Source organism: Meriones unguiculatus, chromosome 19, assembly GCF_030254825.1.
Source record: "Meriones unguiculatus strain TT.TT164.6M chromosome 19, Bangor_MerUng_6.1, whole genome shotgun sequence".
Taxonomy (NCBI): Eukaryota; Metazoa; Chordata; class Mammalia; order Rodentia; family Muridae; genus Meriones; species Meriones unguiculatus.
The window spans coordinates 50069886-50082120 of NC_083366.1; the positions used below are offsets into that span (position 1 = coordinate 50069886).

Here is a 12235-nt window from a genome sequence, read left to right on the forward strand (position 1 = left end):
TATTCCTAGTACTCCTCATATTTTAATTCTCTGAGAGTCAGAATCTCCTGGAAAAACAAAAAATGCATGAGAGGAATGGAAAGAAGTTGGTAGCTGAATACCAAATGACAGCCAGGCAGAAAGCACTTTTGGGGTGTTATTGCACTCTTCTGGGCTAAGTCATAGTAAGGTGACTATAGCTAATGATCATGCAGCGCATATTTTCAAAAAGCAAAGGAAAGGATTTTGAATCTTTTCATTGTAAAGAAACGTTAAGTGTTTGAAGAGGTAGAGGTACCTAACATTAGTCCAAAGTATCTCCTGCAGCATTGTGTTACTCTTCTGCTGATGTTATAAACAATCACAACCAAAGCAACTTCTAGAAGACTTTATTTGGGCTTACTGTGTCAGAGGAAAAATCCATACTGTTGAGGGAAGCATGGTAGCCAGAGCAAGAATATCATTTCTTCAAATGAAAACATGAAGGAGAGAGGACTAGAAGTGGGATGAAGAAATATACCCTCAGAGCCTAAATCAAGTGGTACACTTCCTCCAGTAAGACTCCACATTTTAAAGGCTTTACATTTGATTTTTTTTTTTTTTTTGCAAGGGGGGAATGTCAGAATTCAGCCTATAATTGAGCCCTTCTCCATGATGCATTCTCTGTTGACCACAGTATGATGAAATGGTAATACAAAAACTTTTAAATCCGTTGGTTGGGTTCTCAGTGTGACCTGAGATCTGCAGTGTTAGATAAAGTATGCTGTGTCTCTAAACGTTTGTTTTACCATTTGTGGTTGTTGAGTTCATGTGCTAACTTTACTAGGCCATGGTTGGGTATGGTGGCACTTACCTTTAGTTCTGGCATTTGGGAATCAGAGGCAGCAGAACCCTAGGTGGAGGCCAGCTTGGCCTCTATAGTGAGTCCCAGGCCAGTCAAGGATACATAATGAGACCCTGCCTCAAACAAGCCAAAACAAAATAAAACAACAAAACAACTTTACCAGGCCGTGGGCTGCCCAGACATTTGGTTAATGTTAATGTGGTTAATGAAAATGTTAGTGTGGATGTGTCCATGTGTCTATGTGTTGTATTTCTGGAGGGGCTTAATATTTGAGTAAATTGACTGAGCAAAGCACATAGCCTTCCCCAGCATTGCTACGCTCCATCTGTATAAAAGCCCAAGTAGAATGCAAAGGTTGACACTCTCCCATAGCAGGGTTCCTCCTGCCCAACTCAGCATCTTCCTGCTTTGAATTGAAATCTTGATTCTCCTTGGATCTGGAGCCTGCTGATCTTTGGGCTAGACTCTATACCATCTGCTCTCCTGGGCCTCCAGCTCGCTGACTCACCCTGAAAATCTTGGGACTTGTCTGCCTCCGTAATAACACAATCCTATCCCTTATAACAGAACTCTTTATATATAGGCACCTCCTGTTGCTCCTGTTTGGAGAAGCCTGACTAATACAGCATTCTTATAAGTGGAATCAAATGCCTAGCATATCAGCTCCCCATGGTTCTTTCCATGATTCAGTGAAGGTTTTTTTGAAAGTGAATGCTAGTTCCAAGGCAGTCATCATCCTTGTTGTCATCAATCAGTTATCATCATCAACAAAACATCATCATTTTGTTGTCATCATCAACAAGGACCTCTGAGTTGCTTCACTCCAAAGTCAAATTTCAGTTCTGGTCTTACCCACTAGTACCACCTGACATAGTGGCCCATCCTCTTCTAGATCCCTCCCCCATCCCAGTTCTAGTTACTCCTTACTCACCCTCCCCTTCAGCCTCCTTGGTCCCTCAGTTCTTCTCCTTCTCTGGACCTCTAAATTCTGTAGAATCCTCAGTCCTATCCCTGGGATCACTGCTCTTTTCATCCCTAAGTATTTGAAGATGTGGCCTCCGAGGGGACAGCTTCTTAGAAGGTTAGGGAACTCCTCCAGGCACCAGCACCTGCTGAACAGGTCTGACTAGAGTTAGAGACCCCCTGGTCTGACTTGCAATGCCAGAGAAATCAATTACTTTTCACTGGGAACTATGCAGCCAGGGTGGCCCTTAGGAACCACTGCACTAGAGGGAAGGCCCTAGATCACTGGGTGTGGCCTCCAGAGGGAGAAGAACGACTGCAGGCCAGGCCACCACCTTTGGCAGAGGGCAAGCCTGAGAGACTCAGCTGACTGCCATCTGCCATAATACTCCTGTGGCTGAGAGAATGAGTCCCCTGTCCTCAAGGGGATGAGCGGGATTGGGAAACCACTTTCCCTGCTCTCAGACACAACCCTGGCTCCAAAGCACTGGAAGCTTGAGAGGCTCCGAGAGTTAACTCACTTTGTCATAAAGATTATGGAAGATGGAAACCCCAGGAAAAGCACTGAAGGCAATATCCTGGGACCACAAACAAAGCGGGCCCAGGGCTGTCTGTCACACTGAGCCTGTATCTTAACCACAGACATCATGTGTATTTACGCACAATTTATCGTCTGCCTTGCATTTTATTTCAAAAGCATCGGGCTCTCCTTACAACAGCTCTGATTCCTCCTTGCAGCGAGGACTTACTGCTGATGGAATTAGATTTGTGCTGTTGCCTTCTCTTTGGACATGCAGAATTTAGTCAGCACCTGGGGCTGTTAGTATAGCCATGTGACTCAAGCCCTCTGCAAGCGGCTGAAGAAAGGCCTTTTGCAACTTGGATTCCACAGGAATGAGTGTGGGGCTCAGTACAAAACATTGCTTCCACGGTTATTTTTAATGCTGGAAGAAAAACCAGGCTGCCATTTGTAATGAAGAGAATTAAACGTGAAGCACCACCTCCCCCCCCCCCAAGCTTTGTTAGCTAGTCTCCAGTGTGTGGGGAAGCTTTATCTGTAAGGTCTGTGGAAGCCTTAGGTGTGGGGCTTGTGGGAGGGCGGCCTGACACTAAGTCAGCTTTGCAGTTATGAGGCCCTGCCCTGTGGTGAAAGGGTTTCAGGTCCGGGGGACTCATGCCTCTATGTACCACCTCCAGCACCTTCCTTTTATCAGGTAAAATCAATTCAAAGTAGACAAGAAAGAGAGCCCTTACGGCAGTTACCAAAGAATTCCCAAGCGTTCTTCCTCATTGTTTTCATACAGGACATTCGGAAAAGCATGCCTGTCATTACTGTCCCCAGAAGTTGCCCAGACTTCCTGAGACCCACAAAGCTGTTCAGAGGAATCTATAGTTAGTGACCCGTCACGTTCCCCAGAGTGTGGAAGAATGAAACTAGGTTTCAAGCTGTGTGATTTGAGTAGGAATTCAGTAATCAGAATACACCATCCAATTTGGGATATGAAGAGGCAGTTGGCCCCGTTTAGGTTTTGAAGTTGATCTGGGGGAAAGTAGCTGTTGCTGCAATTCTTGGGTGGAATTCAAGCCATGTGCAGAGGAGTTGAATCACAGAGCTGTAGTCAAAAATCCCAAAAACTGGTCCACAGTGGTGTCTGTCAAACACACCTCCTTACTCGAAGGTGAAGCTTAAACCAGTGCGGTGAGGCATGAAGCTGAAAATTGTTGTTTTTCTTTCTTTGAGGCACACAAATTCTGGTGCTTGACAATCTGCGTTGAGTCCTGTTACCTGCAAACTGTGACATCTTAAGTAAACAGACGAGAAACTCAGACCCGAGGAAACAATATCCTTTAGTTCCATACAGTAATGCCTAGGTGGCTAAGTACCTATCCAAGGGTGGCCTAGGAGTCCTGAGCCCAGGCGAAGCTCTTGGCTTGTAGCAAAGCTAGGGAGGGAAAGCTTAGTTTCAGAGGCACACACCAGACGTTCATCCATCACATCCCCAAGAAAGCGGAAGATGGAGTTCCAGGAAGGCTGTGCAACCTTGGATGGAGTTTTCCCTGGAGCCAGATGTAAAGCATCCTCGGTGACTGGATTAGCTACTTTCCCATTGCTGTTGTAAAGCACAGTGACCAAGACAACTTGTAAAAGAAAGTATTTCACTGGGCTTAGGGTTCCCCAGTGTTAGAATCCTAGAATCCATGATGGCGGAGCAAGAACAACCGAGAACTCACATCTTGAACCGAAAAAAGACAGACAGAGAGAGAAAGAGAGAGAGAGAGAGAGAGAGAGAGAGAGAGAGAGAGAGAGAAACTGGGAATAGGGGAATGGCATGAATCTTTTGAAGCCTCAAAGCTCTCTCCCAGTCACATACCACTTCCAACAAGATCATGCCTCCTAATACTTCTCAAACAATTCCACCAACTGAAGACCAAGCATTTAAACATCTGACCCTCTGAGGACCATTCTCATTGAAACTACCACATTGACAAAGGGGGTCACACTAGCCTTGGCACTGTGCTGGTGGCAAGAGTGGCAGCCATCTCTTCTCTCTTCTGCTCTCTAAGTACCATCTACTTTTGGGGTAATCTGGAGAGATACCAGACCCTCTGCTGTTAGGGTTGACATTTCCTTTGGATCTACTTTTGATTCCTGGATTTAATAACTGCTCTCAGAAAGGCGTGGTAACTGATTGGGACCAGGAACATAAGATGTACACAAAGTGTAAATTGGAATGCGGGAGGGAATTAATGGAATGGGGGCTAAGTCTGTCAGGAAATGTATGTTTCTGATGGACTTTTGTAGCCTGGATGGCGCATTGTTTGATTTTTGCTAATGCAATCAATATCTGCAGGAGGTCAGTGTGTGGGCCACGGGCACAGGCTGTAGGTGTGAGCGCTGGGACAAGGCAGAAATCTTCCTTCCGGTATGGAACAGAAGTGACATGGTTTGACAGGGGTTTAGATCATAGAAAGGCAAGACTATGCCTACACTCTGCTGGTTTTTCTGTGTTTATCGTCTAGAAGCAACTCAGATCCAAGCCAGCAAAACTCATTTTCTCTTGACTTTAGTTCAAAAGATGTAGTGGAGGTAGTTAGGTGTGGGGAGAGTGGAGACCCAGGCCTGCAGCACAGCTCTGCTCTCCAGTCTACAAGCTGTGTGATGTAAGGAAGTAGTTTGACAGCTCTGAACCCCATTATTGTATCCAAACAAGGAAGGCATAACATGGGCTCTGTGGATGGGATGTGAAAATTATTCAAGAGATATGTCAATATGGTTATTAAAATAAAAAATAAACAAAAATAGAATTCACATTAATGCATTATGTAACAGTGCCAATCCAGTGCCATCCTTTGATGCCTCAGACTTAGACAGAACCAACTATGTGCCTCCTCTCCTCCCTTCATTCTGCTCTCTCATGAGCTGGTTATCACCTCCTCTGGAAGAAAGCAAGATTGCCTTAGGTTCTTGGAAGCAGGGCTGAAGGAAGCTTGTTTCCTTCATGGTGCAAATGGGGCTTGAAGACTTTCACACATTCAGCCCAACCCCTGAAGCCTGCTGAGGAAAGGGTGGGGTGGACAGGTAGGGAGTATGGGTGATCTGTTTATTTATTTCTGACTTGTATCCAAAACCCTTTAAAAGAAGGTGATTTAAAAGACTGTACGGTTTCAGGAGCAAAACAGCAGTGAATGAGATGCAAGGCAGTGCTGCTCCTGTGTCTATGGTGATTAGGATTCATTCAGAACACTTGGAAGATTTAAGGAAAGTTAAGGAAACTGAAGGTTTACGGTCATTGGCTGGACACCCATTGGAGGAAAGAGGGAAAATGAATATTACCCATTAATTAAAGGGTGCTCGCCCTATTGGAAGGTGGTGGGATCTTTGAGACGCAGGACCTTGGGGGAGATGGATAGGCTATTGGGGGCATGCCTTCAAAGGGGGCTGCAGGACCCCAGTCTGTCCCTCTCTCTTCTTTTCTGGTCACAGGTTGAGTGCTATCCTGCCCTTGCATGCTTCCTGCTGCCTTACCATGGTCTAAAAGCACCAGGGACAATCGATCACAGACTGTAATCTTCACAATGAGGGGCCAAATAAGCCTATCCTCTGTATGAGACAGTTAGAGCAGGTGTGTGTTACAGGAGCAGAAAACTGTCAACAGTGGCATGGGAAAGAGGAAAGACATTTTACCAAGAGAACACGTCTCTCCAAATGAATTTTCTGATGAATTTTCTATTCCATTTTTTCTGCATTTCTCCCTGTTCTGATTTGCAAACCTAAAAAACAAAACAAAACAAACCAAGCAAACAAACAAAACCCACCAAATGTTCATGATATCCAGGTGATAGTCCTCCTTTGAATAAACAAAGATTTGAGGTTCTTACTGTAACTCACCACCACTCAGAAATGCAGAGGAAGTATCTAATTTGGTCATGATTTTGTGTGTTGCCTACTGGTTAGCAGAGAAAAATATCTCCAATGTATTTATTTATAATTTTAAATAATTTGATGTCCAATGCATTTCAAATTTTCATCTGAAATGTAGGCACTTTTTTTCAGGTAAGTCCTACTCTGAGCAAAAATAAACAAATCGCTCTCACTTTGATTGCTTCAGCTTTCCTCTTTCTAAACAATAAGTGGAAAAGGGGGTCGGTTACTGACCTCACAGCAGAAGATCTGGCCATCTCTGGCTGTCACCTTGGTCCCACTTCCTCCTCTTAACCACAGGCTGTCATTTGAGGTCTGGTTTCCTCCTTGGTCCATGCAGAGCCCAGGCTGCCTCTGTCAACGCGGAGCTGTCATTACACCCACTGTCTGCAGACTCTCACAGCATTGTCCCTGTCTAGGCCTCTCATCTGGTCACCTAGGCTCTGCCGTTCAGTCACAGCAAAGCTATGACTGTGGATGTCCTCCCGGCATCTACACTGTGTTGCCAGGTTGTTTCTGCCTTGGATGGTTAGGCTACTGGTTAAAGTGGCCACAGCTGAGTTTGTTGGTAGAATTGGTGAGTGGGCGATTTTTAGAGCCCTAGACAAGGAGTGGGTGCAAAACCCAGCACACTCCCAATGCACTTTTCTAAAGTAAATGGACTTCGTCTTCCCTTGGTGGGACCCAATTGTGGGGAAATAGACCTACCCATTGGACCCATCACCCTCCTCTTTCTGTCTTGCCCTCCCTTGCTCTTTCTATTTTCAAACAGCCTCTGATGGTGAACTACAAATCTCATGTCCTGACCATCACAGAGACTGAGTGAAGGAAGGATACCTCTCTCCATGACAGGAGAGAAAACACAAAGGGTTAAACACATCTAGAAAATTCTTTTCCAATAACATACACTTACATTGCATGACAGAGATGACTGTTGCTACTTTTCCCCTTTCTATTTATTTACTTATTTATTTTCTGTAACAAACTCAAATCATGTCCAGGCAAGCCTGATACTGATCCTATACATGTGGGATTACATATTGAGGTAAAGAACTCATCAACGCTGTGTTAGCCTTCTGTTGCTATAAGAAGCTACTTGACATACCAAACTTTAAGGAGGAGAGGGTCGTTTTAGGGCATGGTTGCAGCTTGTGGCAAAGAGACATTGTTCATATCCTGGCTAGAATAAAAGTGGCGGTTGACAGAAGAGGAGTCAATCTCAATCTCTCTCTCTCTCTCTCTCTCTCTCTCTCTCTCTCTCTCTCTCTCTCTTGTTGTTGTTGTTGTTTGAGACACATTTCTCTGAGTAGCCTTGGCTGTCCTGGAACTCATCCTGTAGATAAGGCTAGCCTTGAACTCAGTTATCCACCTGTCTCTGCCTCCCAAATGCTGGGATTAAAGGCATGCACCACCACCGCCTGCCTTCCCAATATCTCTTTTATAAACATCCCCACCGTAGGCTAGTTTGCCCTAATTTGGCCTCACATCTTAAAAGTCCTTAGCATCTCCTTAGATGTAGCTATGGACCACAGTTTTTGTTTGTTTGTTTGTTTGTTTGTTTGTTTGTTTTAAGACAAGGTTTTGCTATGTAGCCCTGGCTGTCCTAGAACTCATTCTGTAGACCAGACTAGTCCCCAACTCAGAGATCCACCTGCCTCTGCCTTCCGGGTGCTGGAATTAAAGGTGTGTGCAGCCATGCCTGGCTTGGGACCATACTTTTAACACAAGGGCCTTTGGGAATACATTTCAAATCACAGCAAATAGTATGTGATATACAGTCCTGGTGTGGTGTGTGTGTGTCTGTGTGTGTGTGTGTGAGAGAGAGAGAGAGAGACAGACAGACAGACAGACAGACAGACAGAGAGAATAAGCAGCACTTTAAAAAGTAGAATCATTTTAAAAAGTAGACAGGAAGGAAGTTCTGCAACTTGCTTTACACAATGCACACATTTCTCACATATTTCTATGTCAGTCCTTGGAGAAGATCTTATTTTGAATGGCCTCATGCCAGTACTTGGTAATATAATTTATTTAATCTTTTTGGTTCTGTGAGTTTATAGATTCTTTTTTTTTCTTTACCAAGAGCATGGACACTGAGCACACTTTAGTGTATTTATCTACTCATGTATTTATTTTCTGGTCACTGTTCTTCCTTCTCCAAACAGAAGGAGGTAGAAGTGTTATCTGCCTTTGTTACCATGAGCAAAGAATAGAATATAATAAAAAGAAGTGGGAGAGTAAACAGAATAAATGGTTCACTGGCGCGGATGAGCAGATGGATTTCTCTGCCGCTGGGCATGCTGTCTGTGGAATTAATTTTCACAGGTGGAACTGCAAATCAAGAGCTACGCATGCCTGCATTTCACTGGGGATCCCCACACCGGGAACATCTGTGGAAAAGAACTAGAGAGCCTGAGATTGTTTTTCTTTTCAAGAGTCTTTATTTGGGAAACCATTCCCAGATATGTCATGGGAAGGACAGGATAATGACAGGGGACTAGGAGGCCACTGGACTAGCATCCAGATCTCTGTCCCCCTCAGGAGCCTATGAGGTACTTTTAGAACTGCCTTAGAACCTTCTTTTTAGACATGGAAAAGAGCATGTCTCTCTAGCTCCTTAGTCTTAGCGGACAAGAAGGTGTGTGACCGACTCCCCTTTCAGGATGGCTCCTGTGTTCAACTGACAACCTCTTTGAGTAAGAGAACGGTTGATTGTGCTCCTCAAGGCAGATGCCTCACCTGGACACAGTGAACACTGTGGTTGTGGCTGGAATAAAAAATATAGGCTGGGGTCAGGCATGGCAGCTTGTGGTTGTAACTCCATCTCTCGGGAATGGAGGCAGAAGAATTATCATGAGTTCCAGATCAGCGTAGTCTATGTCGTAAGATCAAGGCCAGTTTGGACTACATACTGAAATCTTGTCTCAGAAAACAAAACCACACAAAACGTGACCCACTAAAAAGAAACTAAACTAAGAAGAATCCAGGTAGTATGCGCATGACTTGCACACCCCACCATCTGTCCCCTTGCCAACAACCTAAGATGCACTGTTTTCAGGTATCTGTTGCTATAAGACAGATAACCTGTAGGTACACAAATACACACACACACACACACACACACACACACACACACACTCCCTCTCATCATATTGTATGCTTTATTCAAACTGCTTTTCACTCAAAACTGTGTCTTGGTCATTCTCTGTCAGTACACACATGATTCCTTGGTCCTTTTAAAGGACACAGTGTGAGAACCTAAAACAGTTCCCAAATTCCTGCTGGTAAATATTAGCTCATTTCTAGTGTATTGCTGTTGTGAACAAGGCCTTGGTGAGCATGCCTATTCTATGCATGAACTGTATCTCCTTGAGCTCAACATGCTGCATTAGATTTAGGAGTTCCACACACTTAGCTCACAAAGTCACTTTTAACATGGGTCTCCGGACAAGGCTGGATGAAGCTAACCATGACTCTAGCTGATGCTGTTGAGGGCCACAGAATGAACTAGCCACTGACAGAGTCCCGGTTTAAATTGCTCCGTAATTGATGAAGAGGCAGGCCATCTCCGGAGAGGTCTAAAGAGATAGGTTGCTTGCTCTTGGCTCAGAGACTGAAGTTGCCAGACAGAAATCCGATGCTAGGTAGTTCTGGACTCCTGACTGGGTAGGGCTTCAGAGTCAGTGGATTCCGTTTAGGAATCCACCAACAGTGGTGGAGTAAAGGTATGGATTTGCTGATATCCCTGTGGCCCAGGGAGAATATGTGTGTGTGTGTGTTGGCTGTGGGGGATGCACCATCTCATTCAGTACAAGGCGGCCTGTTCCCTGGGTCCTGCTTCTACTGACCGTACCGATCTGGTCCTGTCTGCAGTTCTTCATGGTGCCAAGAGATGCACCCGGCATGAGTTTTGATGATGAATGCCGAGTCTCAGTATCAGTGTGTCTGAGAGGATGAAATCAGACTTACCCGGTCAGCAGCCAAGGTATCCAGAACTGCATGTAGTATTTCTATGCTGGGGGTCAGAATCTTTTCCCCTCTGCCTCCCTAGTCAGAAAGAGATCAGGGGGTAATGGCAGGAGGTGGGACTTGAAGCAAGCATGATCACATAAACTTTCTCAGAGGCTCAGATGCCTCAAGCACGGGAAGATGCGGTACAGGAAATTCTGTGTAAGGTGCTTGCCTAAAAACACAGCTAGGACAGAGGTCTCAGGGAGCAAGTTTCTGGGCTGTCCTTGTGACCTGAGCCCGATGACTTGGAAGCTGTGCTCTCAAATGCTTACTGACAGATTATTGTACCCATTCACCTCCCACAGCAGTGAAAGGCATCTTTTTCCATAGATTTTCACCTATAGTCAACATTTTCTCCAGTCTGATAGGTGGATAGTGGCTTCTTTCTACTGAGATCCTTTCTCTGTTCCTGCTTGCTTTTTACATCTCTATATGTTTTTTTTTTGTTTTGTTTTGATTTTTAATGAGTTCATCAGCTTCCTGTCACTATTATACAATAACTGAGATAATTAACTTATAAAGACAAAAGGTTCACCTTGGCTCACAGTTTCTCCAGTTTCAGTCCATGGTCAATTGGTATCATTTCTTAGTGCCTATGACCAGACAGCCAACATGGCAAAAGCATTGGGGAAAAGCCAAGCCATCTACCTTATGAGCCAGGAAAGAAGAGAAAAGGCAGGTACATAACCAGTGATCTAGAGACCTCTCTCCGGATCCACTTTTTATAGTTACCAGTCTCTCCTAATGGCGCCATCTTGGGAAACAGAGATTAAGCACAGAGCCTATGGAAGACATTTAGGATTTAAACTGTAACCAGGGGATTTATAATCTCAGCTGTCAGGAGGATTGCATGAGCACATGGTAATATGGTGTTGTTCTCTGTGTGTGTGTGTGTGTGTGTGTGTGTGTGTGTCTGTGTGTGTCCGTGTGTGTATGTGTCTGTGTGATGTTTGCGAGTATACGGCATACATGTGACAGTCAGAAGATAATTCTGGGCACTCACTCCTCCCTTCTACTTTTATGTAGGTTCCTGGTATTGAATTCAGGTTGTTAAGGTTTTTATGCCAATCATTTTGTCTACTGAGGCCTTGCTAGCCCACTGGAGAACATTTATTAGTCATTTTAGTCAATTTTAAAATTTTATGTCTTATGGGTTTTATGTCACACAGGGAAAGAATTTTCTACAGGAGGATGGGGAAATAGAAAATTCTTACATTTTAGGTAATTGTATAATATATTGACTTATAATGTTTAAATGTGCAATTATCTAGAATTCACTTTCTATTCCAATAGCAGGTTAGAAGGTTGGGGGAGTTCTTACATTCATTCGCATCCCACTCAGAGGAAGTGGATAGCCAGTCCCCTAGAATCTTTTAAAGTGTCTGCCTTTTCCTCACTTCCCAAATTACCACATCTGCACTCTGGCTGAGGTCCTGTGGGACCACAGTGGGTGCATCTCCATTCCTGCTTTTTGTCTGATTTCCCTTATTTTACTTCTCTCTTAGGTCTTCCTCTAAAGAGGAAAAGTTATGCTTATCGTAAATGTATGGAGGCTGAAACCTGAAACACAGCCCAGGTAAGTGGCATTTTACCTTACATTACTTTCTGTGTAGTCTTATGTCGTGTTTATGGTCCCAGGATCAGCCACTGGCAACCCCACCTCCTCACTAGGCTTCCTGCTGTCTGTCCACAATTGTCTGGGCTGAGCCCATCCTTTCTTTCTGTCTTCTTACCTCTGCCTCCACCCTGGTCAACATTTCCTGGGTGATCCTGTGAGATCCAGGCTTTAGAGTACCGAGATGGAGCTAACTGCATGGACTCTATTCTGAAGACTCCTGAAATCCAGGTATTTTCATTCAGCTATAAGCTATAAGTTTTGTTGCCTCTTCATTTGACAATCCTTGGAAAGGAATCTCCAAGGGAGGAGGTTTGAGTTGTAGGACTTGGGAATTTCCCTGTCACATGCTGATTATGAACATACATGCCCACATTCCCCCACCCCATACACTTAAACA

At 44.5% G+C, this 12235-nt stretch overlaps 1 long non-coding RNA gene across 1 annotated transcript in view; it reads left to right on the forward strand.

The window, feature by feature from the left end:
• The first annotated feature begins 11774 nt into the window (after positions 1-11774).
• LOC132649193 (uncharacterized) overlaps positions 11775-12235 on the forward strand; it is a 48375-nt gene continuing 47914 nt past the window's right edge. The window contains exon 1 of the long non-coding RNA XR_009587638.1: positions 11775-11796. This is a non-coding gene — a long non-coding RNA (uncharacterized LOC132649193). The remainder of the gene's footprint in view (positions 11797-12235) is intronic.